Source organism: Notechis scutatus, chromosome 4 (genome assembly GCF_049901735.1).
Source record: "Notechis scutatus isolate UNSWTSFEM ecotype Mainland chromosome 4, rNotScu1.2, whole genome shotgun sequence".
NCBI lineage: Eukaryota > Metazoa > Chordata > Lepidosauria > Squamata > Elapidae > Notechis > Notechis scutatus.
The window spans coordinates 54,923,786-54,930,553 of NC_142012.1; the positions used below are offsets into that span (position 1 = coordinate 54,923,786).

Genomic DNA, 6,768 nt, shown 5'->3' on the forward strand with positions numbered 1-6,768 from the left:
TCCGGGAAACTTTTAGTTTCAAAATTCCACAGATGTGCCAGGTGCTATTCTAATACAAGTACTTTTGAGATTATTTATTTATTTATTTATTTATTTGATTTGCCAATTGTTTACAAGATAATAAGTATAAATGTATACATAGTTGTGAATACATGAAATGGGTACATATCAGAAAAATAATAGAATAAGAGAAACAATAGGACAGGGACAGTAGGCACGTTGGTGCGCTTATGCACGCCCCTACAGACCTCTTAGGAAAGGGGTGAAGTCAATAGTAGACAGTCTAAGGTTAAAGTTTTTGGGGTTTGGGGAAGAAACTACAGAGTCGGGTAGAGTATTCCAGACATTGACCACTCTATTGCTGAAGTCGTATTTCCTGCAATCAAGTTTGAGTGCGGTTTACTTTGAGTTTATATCTATTGTGTGCTCTTGTGTTGTTATGGTTGAAGCTGAAGTATTCATTGACAGGTAGGACATTGCAATGTATGATTTTATATACCATGCTTAAGTCAGACCGAAGCGGCGTAATTCAAGGTTTTCAAGTTCTAGAATTTCAAGTCTGGTGGCATAAGGTATTCTACAACGAGTAGAGGAGTGGAGAACTCTTCTTGTGAAATATTTCTGGACTTTCTCAATTGTGCTAATATCAGATACGTAGTGTGGGTTCCAGACTGATGAACTGTATTCGAGTAAGGTATTGGTCTAGCAAATGTTTTGTATGCTCTGGTTAGTAGTGTGATATTACCAGAGAAAAAGCTACGTAGGATTAGGTTAACAACTCTTAATGCCTTTTGGCTATGTTATCTCGGAGTTACTGATCGGAATGGATGTTTCCTGGAACACTGACACATATCCTTTCACTCATGTATGGGTTAAAATGTTCTCCTCTGAGATACATTCTACTAGAAAACATAGACATTATTTGGAAAATTTGTTGTGTATGTATGCCCGCATGCATATCTCTCTCTCTCTCTCTCTCTCTCTCTCTCTCTCTCTCTCTCTCTGTCTCTGTCTCTGTCTCTGTCTCTGTCTCTGTCTCTGTCTCTGTCTCTGTCTCTGTCTCTGTTTTGTATTTGGCAATAGGTTTGATCATTTCAAAACTTAATACACCTGGCCAATGCTACATTTGAGGGCTATCAAAAATCTGTCGCCAGAAACATCCTTCAATCATTTATCCTTTTAGTTCAGGGTACAATTAATCTCAAATGAAACCGATCTGCTGGCCCTAGCATTCTGGCAGCTGCAATCTACACATATCAAACTTGCTGAGGTCGGGAGACACTGGACTGGATCACTGATATTAACCACCATTAATGTACTTCTAATGTACTCAGTGTACTTCTAACAACCTAAAATTGTAGGTGGTGTTTCTATTACGTAAACGCTACAAAATTCACAACCATCGTATTACTCTCTAAAGTGAAGATATCTTGCTTATGCCATTCCGTAAACTTTTTTGGCTCCGTTGTGGCTGTAAGGCAAGGACTAGCTGTAATTCCTTACAAGCAGATGTTCCCTAGCTGTTGTTTCTTTTTTAATGTAAGTACGCTCCTTGAATGGAAATTGCAAATTAGTTTTCCCTGTTTCCCCTGCTGTGCATTTATTTTGTTCTTATCTAACAGAATAAGAGCTCAGAGCTTACCCACTATGGCGTTAGGTAGGTTTGTAGTAACCCATCTTGCAGATGATTCAATAAATACTGGAATGTTGTGGTAATGGAGGAGAAACAAGTCTCTGGATTAAAAAAAAATCTATGGTTTAGATTTGCCATTTTTAAAACTGAAAGTCCCATTCAAACCCCACCGAAACCATCTATTTTGATGTCTATGGAGATTCTCAGTCATCCAGGTCATGGTTGTCCCAAAAGTGCTTTTTTTTTTCAAGAGGCAACTGGATTTTCTTGTTTTTCTTTGAAAAGACGTTTCACTTCTCAGAAGAAGAAGCTTCTTCAGCTCTGACTGGATGGTGGGGAATGGAAGGATTTATATTCCTTCCAGACAGCTGGTCATTTGCACCCTTTTAGAGGGTTGTTGAAGCATTTGGATGAGAAGTGAAATGTCTTCAAAAAAACAACAACAAGAAAGTCCAGTTGCCTCCTGAAAAAGCACCTTTGGGATAACCATGACCTGGATAACTGAGAATGTCTACAAACTTTTAGCCGCACAATTTGGAACAAATATCCTTCGAATGGTTGTGGGAGTTGGAATGGATTTCCAGAGAAAACTTAGGTGAACCTGAAGATACAGATAAACCTCCAAGTGGCCTCAATGACTCTCTAAAAGAATGCAAATGACCAGCCTTCTGCAAGGAATATCAATCCTTCCATTCCTCACCATCCAGTCAGAGCTGAAGAAGCTTCTTGGATGAGAAGGGAAATGCGTTAAAAAACAAACAAACAAGAAAGTCCAGTGGCCTCTTGAAAAGAAAAACACTTTTGGGGCAATCTATTTTGATTCAGCCTCTGGAGGTAAACTCCATTATAGATAATTAGTATGTGAGTATCTCTTTTTCTGAACCTACATTAAGCTAAAGTGCTGAGAATAGATTTTCTAGTATTAAGTGGATACCGGCTGGAACAATTCAAGGAGCAATTTAATTTCTCCTTTTATTATATTTTTTTAAAAGCTCAAATAGATATTGAACAATAAGACACAAGAGATTGGTGAAGAGAAATTCATCTTAGGATGTTAGAAAGCAGAGAGTGGACAAGATAGACAACATACGTCTGTTCTTAAATAAAACTTGAGGCAGAAAACAGTTAAAGATTAAGAGTAATTGATTATGTTTGCCAGTTATAGCTACAGATTCATTTTCTCTACAGCCTTTAGTCTTTTGCAATCATCATGATGAGCTCCTGCAAGCACTTTTAAAAACTTTTTTTGTGAAACCTGAAATATCAACTATCCGTCATACATCTTATTGATGGCTATGTTAATTTTATCACCTACACCTTGCTGTTTTTTTCCCCGAAGCTCACTGAAGATCACACATGTGAAAGAATTGATTTTTTTAGTATTCTCCAAGGATAGTATACGCTGAAAAATAGATTAGAATAGAGTAGAGTAGGGTAGAGTAGGGTAGGGTAGGGTAGGGTAGAGTAGAAAATAATAGAATAGAGTGGAATAGAGTAGAGTAGAGTAGAGTAGAATCGAATAGAATAGAATAGAATAGAATAGAATAGAATAGAATGGAATGGAATGGAACGGAACGGAACAGAACAGAACAGAACAGAACAGAACAGAACCGAATAGAATAAAATAGAATAGAATAGAATGTAGGATAGCGTAGCGTAGAAAATAATAGAGTAGAGTAGGGTAGGGTAGAGTAGAGTAGAAAATAATAGAATAGAGTGGAATAGAGTAGAGTAGAATCGAATCAAATAGAATAGAATCAAATTAGAATAGATTAGATTAGAATAGAATAGAATAGAATAGAATAGAATAGAATAGAATAGAATAGAATAGAATAGAATGTAGGGTAGCATAGAAAAGAATAGAGTAGAGTAGGGTAGAGTAGAGTAGAAAATAATAGAATAGAGTGGAATAGAGTAGAGTAGAATAGAATAAAATAGAATAGAATCAAAATAGAATAGAATAGAACAGAACAGAATAGAATAGAATAGAATAGAATAGAATAGAATAGAACGTAGGGTAGCGTAGAAAAGAATAGAGTAGAGTAGGGTAGGGTAGAGTAGAGTAGAATAGGGTAGAGTAGAGTAGAAAATAATAGAATAGAGTGGAATAGAGTAGAGTAGAATCGAATCAAATAGAATAGAATCAAATTAGAATAGAATAGAATAGAATAGAATAGAATAGAATAGAATAGAATGTAGGGTAGTGTAGAAAAGAATAGAGTAGAGTAGAGTAGGGTAGAGTAGGGTAGAGTAGAGTAGGGTAGAGTAGAGTAGAGTAGAGTAGAGTAGGGTAGGGTAGAGTAGAGTAGAGTAGAGTAGAGTAGAGTAGAGTAGGATAGAGTAGAGTAGAAAATAATAGAATAGAGTGGAATAGAGTAGAGTAGAATCGAATCAAATAGAATGGAATCAAAATAGAATAGAATAGAATAGAATAGAATAGAATAGAATAGAATAGAATAGAATAGAATAGAATAGAATGTAGGGTAGCGTAGAAAAGAATAGAGTAGAGTAGGGTAGGGTAGAGTAGAGTAGAATAGGGTAGAGTAGAGTAGAAAATAATAGAATAGAGTGGAATAAAGTAGAGTAGAATCGAATCAAATAGAATAGAATCAAAATAGAATAGAATAGAATAGAATAGAATAGAATAGAATAGAATAGAATAGAATAGAATAGAATAGAATAGAATAGAATAGAATGTAGGGTAGCGTAGAAAAGAATAGAGTAGGGTAGGGTAGAGTAGAGTAGAATAGGGTAGAGTAGAGTAGAAAATAATAGAATAGAGTGGAATAGAGTAGAGTAGAATCAAATCAAATAGAATAGAATCAAAATGGAATAGAATAGAATAGAATAGAATAGAATAGAATAGAATAGAATAGAATAGAATAGAATAGAATAGAATAGAATAGAATAGAATGTAGGGTAGCGTAGAAAAGAATAGAGTAGGGTAGGGTAGAGTAGAGTAGAATAGGGTAGAGTAGAGTAGAAAATAATAGAATAGAGTGGAATAGAGTAGAGTAGAATCAAATCAAATAGAATAGAATCAAAATAGAATAGAATAGAATAGAATAGAATAGAATAGAATAGAATAGAATAGAATAGAATAGAATAGAATAGAATAGAATAGAATTCTTTGTTGGTGAAGTGGGATTGGACACACAAGGAATTTGTCTCTGGTGCATAAACTCTCAGTGTCCATATGAGCAACACGTGATAAATCATTATCAGAGCAAGGTAAATAAAGAGGAACTTCAGCAATTTTTATTTAACAGTTTTGTCATTCTGAAGAAATATGAATTCAGAGAAAATTGTTTTAGATTAGTCTGATGTCTGAACTAGATCAATACGTTTTTTTTAGTCTGCTAAGGACAGCTAAGTAGAAGAGATGAACCATGAAGGTAGATAACAGAATAACAGAATTGGAAGGGACTTTGGAGATCTTCTAGCCCAACTCCCTGGTCAAGCAGAATAAGCTATACCACTCCAGACAAATGGATGTCCAATCTCTTCTCGAAAACGTCCAGTGATGGAGCACCCACAACTTCTGAAGGCAAGCCGTTCCACTGGTTAATTTTTCTCATTGCCAAGAAATTTCTCCTTAATTCTAGGTTGCTTCTCTCCTTGATTAGTATCCATCCACTGTTTCTTGTCCTCCCTTCGGGTGCTTTGGAAAATAGGTTGACCCTCAAATATGGGAACACTGCTATCATGTTGCCCGTAATCCTTCTTTTTACTAGACATATCCAATTCCTGCAACCGTTCATATATTTTAGTCTCCAGCCCACTAATCACCTTTGTTGCTAATGCTCAAAATCCAAATACAGTAGGGCTTATTTTGAGAACAGTGCACAGATACAAAATTACATATGTTTGCAGGTTGTCATTCTCTTTTACCAAGTTGTAAAATCACTGTGATGCTATTGTGTAGGCGGCTGACATAGAGACTTAGGGAAACATGTCGAGGTAAGCAGAATGCGGAAGGAGAGAAATGTTGTTATTAATACTGTTTTGAATTACCTAATTGTGACCTACTTCTGTTATGAAACTCTCCACGATGAATTTGGCAGAAAGGTGGGAAGGTGTGACCTCCATGCTCGACTTGTGGGTGAATTGTAATCACAACTCCAAGAGCAATTCTCATTGATAAACTGCCTTAGGCTGCTGGTAATTGTAGTTCAGTCATACCAATCTGTTTTTCTTGGGTTAGAGATGGAGTATAACGGTTGAATGTAGAAGGTCCCAGTTTCTGCCAAAGGCTTTTCCAGTTAACAGTATAGGAAGAAGCAGCACTTAGAAAATCCAGGGAGTCCTCAACTTATGACCATAATTGAAATTGGAATAAACACACACACACACACACACACACACAGATACACAGATACATACATACACATACACACATATATGTGTATGTGTGTGTATAGATGTAGATATATAGATGTAGATACAGATTAGATATAGATATATAGAGATGTAGATATAGAGATAGAGATTAGATATAGAGACATAGACATATATATAGATTAGATATAGATGTATATATATGTGTGTGTGTGTGGACAGACAGACAGACAGACAGACAGACAGACAGACAGACAGACAGATAGATAGATAGATATAGTGAATAGACAGACAGACAGACAGACAGACAGACAGACAGACAGAAAGATAGATAATAGGTAAGTAGGTAAGTAGGTAGATAGGATAAATAGATTAGATAGATAGATAGATAGATAGATAGATAGATAGATAGATAGATAGATAGATAGATAGATAGATAGATAGATAGATAGAGGTAGAGATACAGATACAGATACAGATACAGATACAATAGAATAGAATAGTTAGAGTAAAGAGTGTAGAGTAGAAGAGTGTAGAGGAGTAGAGTAGTGTAAAATAGAGTAGAGTAGAAGTAGAGTAGAATACAGTAGAGTAGAGTAGAATAAAATAACAGGATTGGAAGGGTCTTGGAGGTCTTCTAGTCCAACCCCCTGCTCCGGCAGGAAACCCTACACCACTTCAGACAAATAGTTATCCAACATCTTCTTAAAAACCTCCAGTGTTGGAGCATTCACAACTTCTGGAGGCAAGTTGTTCCACTGATTAATTGTTCTAACTGTCAGGAAATTTCTAGGTTG

General features: G+C 35.9%; 1 protein-coding gene across 3 annotated transcripts in view; it reads right to left on the bottom strand.

Annotated features, from left to right (window-relative positions):
• Positions 1–2,090: 2,090 nt before the first annotated feature.
• The window catches only part of DTHD1 (death domain containing 1), a 53,068-nt gene continuing 48,390 nt past the window's right edge, over positions 2,091–6,768 (bottom strand). For all 3 annotated transcript variants that reach the window (XM_087965841.1, XM_026675357.2, XM_087965839.1), the window contains one exon: positions 2,091–2,108. The gene's annotated coding sequence lies outside the window, so the exon portion shown is untranslated. The remainder of the gene's footprint in view (positions 2,109–6,768) is intronic.